Below are 10,490 nucleotides of genomic sequence, written 5' to 3' on the forward strand. Positions count from 1 at the left end.
GTCCCACCATCCGTTTCAGTTCCCTCCCCGTCCTAGGTTCTCCCTATTTCACCCATTCGTAATCTTCTTAGATTATCACCCCTCACTTGCGTGTTTGTTATTATTTGCCATGCATAATCCGGTACCCTGAGACTCTAACACTTCACTCTGGGCGTTCGGGAAATCCCGAAATTTCGGGACGGGAAATTCGGGAAAAAAATATTTCGGGTTTTACAAAACGACACCCGAAAACGCATCATAATATATGAGTCCCGATAATTCGGGTACCCGATAATTCGGGTTCGGAATCCTGAATAGCCGAAATTAGCAGTGTTTTGGTAGGATCCTTCAATCGGCACGCCGGTCGCTGGAGGTGCAGCTTGCCGGTCTCCACAACGAGGTAAGGAGGATTGAGGGCGGAGGCGTTTCGTCGAGCGTCCGGGACGACAGGGAGGTGTCGACGAGGATAGGACGATGGCGAGGGAGCTGACGAGCCGTTCCGGCGGGAGGTCCCTGATGCGGAGCGCCCCCACTCCTCGAGTCCTTGTCCAGGTCGCGGGACCAACCGGCCAGAGTGCTGTCGCTCAATCCGTCTCGCTATGGGTGAGGTGGTGGCGGCTGGATCCAGGAAGAGATTGGGATTGAGGAGGTCGGGGGAAGAAAGGGAGTGCGCTCCTGGAGGACAGGTTCTGACGTTCTGTTCGGTGATGTTACTCCACTTGGGCTGCACTCACAGACGTATGGGCTTTCAAACTATAATTGTAAATGGGCTTTTTGGGATATTCGGGTGCCAAGACTACAGGCCCGAAATTCCTGAAATAAATTCAGGAATTTAAAACGTCTTCCCGAATAGATGTTCGGGTTTTTCGGGTTCGGGATATACGGGTTCGGGATTCGGGGTTTGGGTTTTATGCCCGGAGTGACCAACACTATCCGGTGGAGTACCGGACGGATCTGACCGTACATGCTGTAGGACTAGTTTAAATTTTACTTTTCTTGAAGTGTTAAAAGAATAAAGTGCATGAATTTGCACTTTAACCCTGATGGAGATTTTCGATTGAGATAGTTGCAGACTGTGCCGCCCCCTGGTCGATTGATTCCACGTCGCCCCACACTCCGTCGCCGCCTGGTCGATTTCGCATCCCTGCCTCCCACTGCGCCGCCCCCGCGACTCACCCTGCCCCGCCGCCTCGTTTATTCCGCATCGTGGCCCTGCCCTCTACTGCGCGGCGCCGCCCGGTTCTGATGTTCGTGGTTGTCTGCAGCCGCCGCCTCCCGGTTCCTGGGTCGAAGGATCGTTCTTCCCCAACGCGCGGCTGACCCGATCGGCCATCTCGGCCTTCGCCCCGATCGTGTGTGCGCTCTTCCTTAGTGCTTGGTGCTTAGTGCATGTATTCCTTTTGGCCCTGGGCATGGCATTATTTGTGTTGTGCTGCTGGTTACTGTGTGTTAGTAGCAAATGAATATTGTGGGATACAAATTATGCAGATGAAGGAGAGACTGCAATTTGATTTGATCCCGTCATGGGTACACTTTGTATTCTTTCATGTGCTAATGTGGGTCAGACTACCATCTATTGATCTTTCATGCATGGTTGTATTTGTACATCTTATATAATTATCCTATGTAGGTCCTGATTCCGTTTATTCACCCGGTTTTAATTCTTTATTCACATTATTGTACAAGTATTTCGTTTGTAAAATAATTATTTATTCACATTATTGTACAAGTATTTCGTTTTTTATGTGCTCTCAACAAATCTGGTGACAATAGAATAGTTTTGTGCAGTTAGTTCAACCTTAGGCTCCATTCCTGAACTTATGTATGTTCATTTTATATTACAGGATATGTTGATCTGCAAGATTATAACAGAGGTCGTTCTATCATCTACAGAGTTGAACTATGTATCTGTAAATTCAGTTTGGGTGCTGAAATTCAGATGGCACACTTGAACTGTTTCTCCTTGGAAAAGACGGCCAAAGCAAAGAATCCTAGAAGAAGATAGTCTTTAAACAAAATGTTTAGCATGCATCATGTATATTAGCTCGTTCAATCAAGCTTATGGACAAAGATAATATACATTGCATATTTCTCCAAACATACACAAGGGGGATTTTTATAAGTCACAGCAAACTTGGTCCCTGCATTCCTTTTGGTTATGTAATTATATGTATTGGACAAACCTGAAATTTCTATGACAAAATGGCGCAAATATATTGTCACCGGTTATTCATACTTCATAGAGCAGGTGATTAATATTCATACGACATGACACAGAACAGTTTTGTTTCAGTACTTACAGTGGTGATTAATATTCTGGCAAAGTATATTATCACCTTCAACCAGAATAGTTTTGAAATGGAACATTTTTTTAAAAAAAAAAACAAGACGATCTGAAAATAAGGTACTACATGCGGATACTAGTGGCAGACTGTATGAAGCCTTGTTGACAGCCTCCTCTGCATCTGCCAATCAAAAGATCAAGATGAATACGCCCGAGACGAACTATTACCCCTTTAGGTCCCCGTAGGGATCACCACAGCATACATGACAAGAATTCACGAAATCACTCGAATTTGCTCAAACAATAAAGTAGTTCTGAGGAGGGAGACCCCTCCTTCAGATACCCCAACTTAGGGTTTTAGGTATAGAGTATATTCTTAGGTATATTTTGCTCAAGGCAAATGAGAACAAGATGAACAAGACGCCAGACGCAGCTGGACTTTATACCACCTAACGACACTTAATTAAGAGGCAACAGTACTTTCCGAAAACGGCAAAGTGAGTACGACGCCATGGGCTAATCTCCACTGTTAGTCTTGTTCTCCTGAGCCGTCGGATAACTGAAGAATAGAACATCCTTGCTACACTGTCGTCAGTATCCTGACATACCCTCCACGGAAAAAGCAATGTCCGAAGAAACAAAAAGGCATCACTGCAATGAACCCCTGCAGCAAAAAAGCCATCGCCACAATCCCTAGCTAAGAAACTTTCAGGTAGCAATCCATTTCATGCAAAAATAATAGGGATGTTCCTCACATGCTGAACTCCTCGATGTTCATCACGGTTCTGGTCCTGCAGGAACGCGCATCAGTAGAGGGAGCCGACCACCTGACCGCCATGGCTGTTTCCCCCACCAAGCCACCGCAGCGAGCCAACCACCACCACTCCTGCACCCGTCTGCGCGCATCTGTCGAGGGAGCCAACCACCTGGCCACCACGGCCGCTCCTCCCTTCCCCCATCTTGCCGCCGCGAGCCAACTACCACTGGTGTCCAATTGTCCATCCGTCGGGGGGCTGGATGCCACAGCTGCGCTGGCGCCTCGTCCCCCTCCCCGGTCGGCTCCTCCATTGCTAGCGCCCATCCGTCAGCGCCCACCCGTCGGGTGGCTGGAAACCACGGCCACACGGCGCCTGGTCCCCTTCCCCGGTCTGCTCCTCCTCCATTTTACCCGCCGCCGCCAAGATGCGCTCTGCTAGGGTTCGTCCGCGAACTGCAGCGATTTGAGACGGGAGATGGTTTCACCGGAATAACTAATGCAAAGAAATCCGCAGACAAAAAAAGAACACCGAAATGCCCATACCTGGGGGGAGATAATGAGAAGTAATTACTTTTTGCTCCTCCCGTGGAGGTACTCCGCCAGTTTCCATCCGATTTTGAGTTTGTACTCTCCGGGTTGCTAGTGGAGTACGAGCGCACATGATCCGCTCGATCGGTCAAAATGGATGGTTCCTGTCAAGTTCGGGGTACTGTAAAAGTCCTCTCATACTATGTTGCTTCTTTTACTGTTAGATTATTATCGTCCAACCTGTGTGGTTGCAGTTTACACAGCTTACTGTCTTAGCATGCTAATTAGCTAGATTGACTGTAAGCCTACTTTGTTACAGTAGTATTATGGTTCATTAGCACGCAAAACACAAGAAACTGAATCTCCTTGTGTTCGACGAGATGGTGGAAAATTAAACCCGTGACTGGTGTGGCATCTTCTTTATTTGAAGATCCTACATCTCTACTAAGTGATATCACATAGATTTTGAGTTCTTACTGGTGATCAGAAAGGAAAATCAACATTCTCGGGCTTATATCAGGTATACCTTTTAGCATAACGCACATATGAATTTATATTTTCTAGGAGAGATGTTTTACTGTCAGATGGAACAAATAATTCTGGTTATTATGTATGGCCACGTTGCTATTAAGTGTAGAATCAATAAATGTTTTGTCTTTTCAGATCTTGGATATATAGATTCCTTAGTTTAATACTATATGGACCAGCAAGAGTTTTTATTGTTGTGGAATTGAGTTTTTCAAATGCCGTAATTGGTGAGTCAGACTAATATGCTCTATTCACTTGGTTTTTGTATGATTTTCTTTGTTTCATCTTGCAATTATCAAAGAAAAAGATAAAATTAGATTTTTTTTTATTTTAATGTACTGTACTGAGACAGGGTGGTAAGTCTTCAGTTTCTAACTTTTTCTATCACGATATCTGCAATAATATGAAGAAGTATTTCAGTGCAAGTGTATTCATGAAGTTCTCAGCAATGATGTTCCATGTCAACCTAGGTATGCTGCTGTGTATATGTATACCTTCAAGAATCTCAATCATCTTTGAGAAAAAACTTAATTATGTTGTGCAGGTATGCGCATCACAACTCTTGGCCGGTGTAAACTGAAGCCCCTAGTTTGTATTGGTTGTATGAAGTCAGAACCATTTTCTTCCGACAAGTAATCTTCTGAATACTAAACTTAACTGCATTGTCCTTTTCTTGAGAAATGCAAAATACTATGAGAGCATTCATGCTAATTCATGCAGTATTTTCATTTGATAGTGGTATCGATGCCATCGTGTTAATCATTTCACCCAGGCCACTCCTGCACAAATTCGTAAACAAAGATGCATCACTGGAAATTGGTCTGTAGAGATGTGGAGCACCTAGACGACAGGGAGATGCTGCAGTTTTCAATGAAGAGCATTGAGAACAACTCTATTAGTTGGGCATTCGTCCGGCTCTGTGTTCCTACGGAAAAAAAAGTACAGGAGATTAAACCTTCGTAAATGAAGCATGTCCTATGATACACCCATTATAGCTAATTGAAAGGTTCCATGTGAACTGTAGCTGCTGCAGATATGCAAATCATCATTCAGAAAACAGCCGATTCAGATTTTCTTCATTATTTTTAATTAATTGTTTTTCATGCATCAAAAAATGTTTGCCGGAAAATATTCCGCAGCAACGCGCGGGGTATTCATCTAGTTTCCGCAAAACCTACTGGCCTAACTGCCCTCCATTCTTGCTCTCGTGATAGAGGTCCCCGGGTTTCTCGAAATGTCGAACATCGTGAGGATTAAACAACATAATGCAAAAAGATGTGTCAGGACAGAATCAAACTAGCAATATCACAACTCTTCCTCGCTATGCTAAATCAATACCATTGCGGTACTAACTCTGTAGTGTCAAATTGCAGCTTCAATTGTAATTAATAAATTCTAAGAAAATTTAAATTCAAAATCCTGTGGTAACCGGGAATTTATTTTTATTCGAGATCTGAAACTTTGGCCACCTCCTCAGAGCATATCCAACAGAGGCTCTAAAATTTGGCGCTGTAAAAGTCGTTTGCAGCGCGCTCGATCCGGATATAGGGTGTGACACCGGCGCGAGCTTCGCCGGAGGCTCTATTTTACAGCGCAACCAGAAAAGCTAAATACAACCCTTCGGCAGAGGCTGTAAAATAGAGCTCCACAAACAAGTTTCATACATCAAACAAGATCAAACATGCCACAATTAAATCTGAAAAAATCAACTAAAATTTACAACTCTAAACATACCACAAATAAAAGAGAGCAAGCTAGTCTATTTCATGCGCCCGCGGCCATTCCATGCGCGCGGGTGGCCGACCCAATCGATTTAGCTAGCAATGCAATCGGGGCCGCTGCAGTCAATTGATCTAGCTAGCAACGCGCGCGGGCCGCCGAAGCAAACAATTGAGCAGCAAAGCGAGGTGGCTACAGCAAGCAAGCGGCAGGCGAAGTTCGCGCTGGCCGCGGCGGAGGCCCAGGGCAGGCACGCGAGGAGAGCCACGGCGGACGGAGCTCCGCGATGCGGGGGCTAGGCTGGGCCGACGGAGCTCGACGGAGCTCGACGGAGATTCATGCGGAGGTCCGCGGAGGCCAAGAGCGGCCGCTGGATCTCCTCGTCGTCGCAGCGCGGAGGACCGGGCAAGGTCAGGCACGGCTGGCGGACCTCTTCGTTCGTCGCATACGAGGCCAAGATATTTCATAGTGATTTTTTCTTCGCGCGGTGGCACGGATCGCGGTGCCAGTTTAGAGCGCGCTAGCCGGCGCACCAGATATACAGCTTTGGATAGCTCAAACTACCGCGCGCACAAAAATATTTACAGCGCGACCTAATTTGTAGCGTGTGCTGGAGCACGCAAAAACGCGTTCGGCGCTATATATTGATGGTTTTTTTAACGCATGACTAGTTTACAGCCTCTATTGAAGATGCTCTCACGACAATCCTGAGCGTACCTCGCCACCACGCCCAATTCCACTCAGCCGAATGGGGGATCCCCCTCGCATCCCCGCTTCAATTTAGACGGTAGTTGAACTCCACGACAGAGAAACCCTCACTAGTGCAGATCGGAACTATTAAGGACCCCGTGACACATTCAAGCCGCTTCCGTTTGCTCTGCAGCTATGTAGCCAAATACTTTTTTTTTTGAGAACTAGCAGAAGTGTCCGTGCGTTGCGACGGGTCTAAAGCATCCATTTGTTCAAAAAGAAGTGTGTACGCGTAGGTTTTTCAATACACATTATCAAGTGAGGAAAAATTGCATTGGGAAGACGCAAACTAAAATCTATCTTCTCTTTAATATTTTTACCTCCAATGAGCTAAGTGAATGTACAAAATGAAGATGACATATGCTGAATATTATTGGGTTTGATTCCGTACGATGAGAGAGAAATAGCTTTTACTACATTAAAGTGCATTGAAAAGATAGAAGTACACTCTTTTACGGATAAAGTTTGAGGCTAAACGTCCACTTATTTGAAGACGGAGGGAGTACTTCAATTTTGGTTGTATCGTTAGAAAATCATCATGCAACAAATCACTCGTTAAATATAAGAAAAGATGCTAAAATAAATTAAATCTTGTTAAATTAACCAAACCAGAACAAATGAACATCGACAATGCGAGGAGAGTATTCCTCGTAGGTCCAGGTTTGGTGCTTGCAAAAAAAGAGGTTTGGTGCTCTTTAATGCCTTGTTGCGTTGATACCTGCAACATGGACGGGTTGAGGAGTAATTAGACACTAATTTCCTCCAGTGTAATTTGCGTTGTTGCGCTGATTAGCCGGCACCTGCTCTCCTATTTACACACTTCATCGATCTTTCTCCAACATCGGTGTTGGCGTCGGTGGCAATCTTTCACCAATATTGGGTCACTGGATCGAACATGTAATCCTCCTACTTCTCGGTGTTGTCTTGTCTCCTGTTCTTCGGCCGCTGCATTCATGCCCACAAGTCTTCAACAATTTCATGGTGCTCCACTGCTACCGAGGAAGCCTAAAAATACAGATATGAAGAGTTGCTTCAAGGTGGTTGATGTAGGCAGATAGGACTCGTCCTCGAGAGGGAATACAGCTCGGGGGAGGGTAGGTTTGGGGCTGTGTCGGCCCGCTCTCCAATAACACGTTGGCAATGCTTCTCATGGCACATCCTAGAAGCTCGCTCGGCAGGGGTAGAGCTAGCATGTAATCAATGGTGTCAACTAACACCAATGATATTTTGTTAACCCTCCTAAAAAATCAGAAAATATTCCTAACTATGTGTGATGACACCTAGTTAATATAGATGGCTGACACCAATGCCACAAAATTTCTAGCTTTGTAGCTGTTGCCTGGTGTTCATGCCGCACCTCTTCTGCATGACCCGTCGACCAGCGGCAACCACTCGTCGCGTGGCTCACGCCAAACAAAGCGATATGTTTTGTTCTCGTTAGATCAACGAGCGAAAACGAAGCATTTTTGCTTAAGCGGTGGCATTATTGTAATTTCAACTAAAAAGATATATGTGTGTTGCAACTGAAAAAAATATGTGTCCCAAAGATGCACAAAGTAAGATCATGTTAGCCACATGTCAAAAAAATCATGTTGGCCAGCATGAGGCGTCGGGTCGTGTAACAATTTATGCAAAATCGGTCATCCCAGAAGTAGACCCTCACAAGCCCTTTTTATTTATATTTTTCTGAAATAAATTAAAAAGGAATTTAGGAAGAAAAAGAGGTAGCCATACATGTACCTGTTCGGTCCATCAGCCAAACCGTACCAAATTAGCAATCCCTATGCCAGCAGCAGAAGCGGCCCAACCCTATCCCTTTATCCTCTTTCTCCACAGACGAACGCAACTAGTCGGGTATTTTTCTTTATAGCCTGGGCGGCAGATCTTTTCCAATCACCATGCATATCCTTCTCACATCGTCCCTTTTAGAAGAGGAACCAACGTCCTCTTTCAGTTCTCCTTTCAGATTACAACACCGTGCAGCTTTTAGGCAGCGGATTTCAGACCAACCAATGTTGCTACTTTTGATTCACCTTGCTGATATTCCACGCAAATTCAAACGTATATAAACTGGTGGAAATCATTGTGAGGGAGCGATGTGGGACTATTTAACATAGAATATCTAGCGATTTTTTGGATGAATTGGATTGATTGGTTTAGTAGGTGTTTTCTTTTACGGTTCATATTCTGGATTGGGTTCATCTCTATAGTAATCGGAGGGACCAGATTGTAAACATGAAAAAGTAGGAGCTTAGCGGGTCCTTACCCACTTTATCTGATTAGCGCGGAAAGGACCCGCGGAATTCTTACTCTTATAACGCGATGCTTGCCTGCAAGCGCTTATGCGAACGATCGGGCCGGCCGTCCGTGACTTTCTTTGTGGGCTCAGTTCGGTGATGAGAAGGGCCCAGTTCGGTGACGAGAAAGACAGGTGCTGGTGCACAGCACAGCACGTTCTTCTTTTGAACCGTTTTCACTTCCCGGTGGCATTTTCTGCAAAATGTAAATTGGTGGGAGGGTAAAATGGTCCAAATAAAAGTTGGACGAAAATTTTGGCAGAAACCTTAGCTCCTTTATTATTAGGTATAGATAGGACAAAACCCGTGCGTTGCTACGGTATCACGCCGATCTAAATTACTATTCTTTCATATGGTGATCAAATTCAAAACAAAATGGACCATCTTATTAGCATGTCTATTATACCGTGTATTAGTGAAAATCATATAACATCATTTCAAACATATTAGCGTGCTCCGCGCGTCGATCGAATCCAAATAGCATGTAGCCATTTATTATACGATGTATTGTAATAATCCAAATAGCATGTTGCAAATTACTCTACACCCATCCATGATCCCCACGCCATCAACAACGTCCACCTCTTAACCTGACATGCGGCGCCAGGATGCTCTCTCTCCCTCTGTCGGCTCGCCCCTCTCGCTCCTCCTCTCCACTTGTATCCTCCTAGGGGCGGTCATGAAATTTCAGGGGGGCAAGGAAAAATTTGAATGCCCTAAATATAGTTATTAAATAATTATTAATATTTTTTAGCATAACTAAAATGTCACCAAGTAATATTTAAAGTGGGTTCAAACATGTTATGTATAAGCTATAATTTATGGATCTTAGTCTAAATTATTGATAAATATGTGTCTTTGTGATATTTATTATTTAACTCATATGTCTTTTAGCTGCCAATGGCATTGCTATTTGACACGATCGCGCGAGAAGTCGTCGACAAATTTTGTGATGACACATGTGAACTGCGAGAAGTACATTATAATTGTGGTAATATCATGTTTGAAACCGCCTTGTTTTCTTCTTCTCTTGGCCGCAAGAAGATCGGTGAATGGTAGTCGTGACTCTTCAGCTCTTGTAAAGGAACAGTCGTAGGCTGGAGAATTAAACTCATATCTAGCCGTGGCCTTTTGCAGTTATGTTTTTGCCAAGGAAAATTTAGCATTGAACAGTAAAATGTAAAGATTGCAGGTGTAGTCGTGCAGATGTAGTGATTCGGTTGGAACGTGCTAGGCGTCGGTCGCTGGATTTCTGAGCTAAAATCGGTCGTACAGTATCCGTCGGATCGACATCACACGGTTGGAAAAAGTACTGAGGTCACATCACACTGTTGCATCGCTCAGGCGGGACCACTTGAGGTCAGACTGCTTTCCGTCATGCTGCCTTGTGCGCTGCCGTTGGCCAAGTGGGTGGACCCCGTGACCATGCTACTGAACTCTCCTTTGCACGCAAGCATGTGAATCTCCTACCTGTTGCATGTCGAGGCATGCATGCTAGTTGTTGCTAGCTGCCTAGCTGGCCCGGCATGGTAGTAAAAAACCGATTGCTATCCCAGACTCAACATAGGTAACTCATAGGCATTGGCAAAAACTAAAAAGTGGGCTACTTCTAAGTGTACATAGGAAAACGTGACTTCTAAGTGTACAC

At 44.8% G+C, this 10,490-nt stretch overlaps 1 long non-coding RNA gene across 1 annotated transcript; it reads right to left on the reverse strand.

Annotated features, from left to right (window-relative positions):
- Positions 1–2,510: 2,510 nt before the first annotated feature.
- On the reverse strand, positions 2,511–5,239 carry LOC127326493 (uncharacterized). Its single transcript, XR_007867901.2, has 3 exons — positions 4,917–5,239; positions 3,564–3,712; positions 2,511–3,473 (listed from the first exon to the last, which is right to left on the reverse strand). It is a non-coding gene; the product is annotated as an uncharacterized lncRNA (long non-coding RNA).
- Positions 5,240–10,490: the final 5,251 nt, after the last annotated feature.

This window comes from Lolium perenne, chromosome 1 (genome assembly GCF_019359855.2).
Source record: "Lolium perenne isolate Kyuss_39 chromosome 1, Kyuss_2.0, whole genome shotgun sequence".
NCBI classification, from domain to species: domain Eukaryota; kingdom Viridiplantae; phylum Streptophyta; class Magnoliopsida; order Poales; family Poaceae; genus Lolium; species Lolium perenne.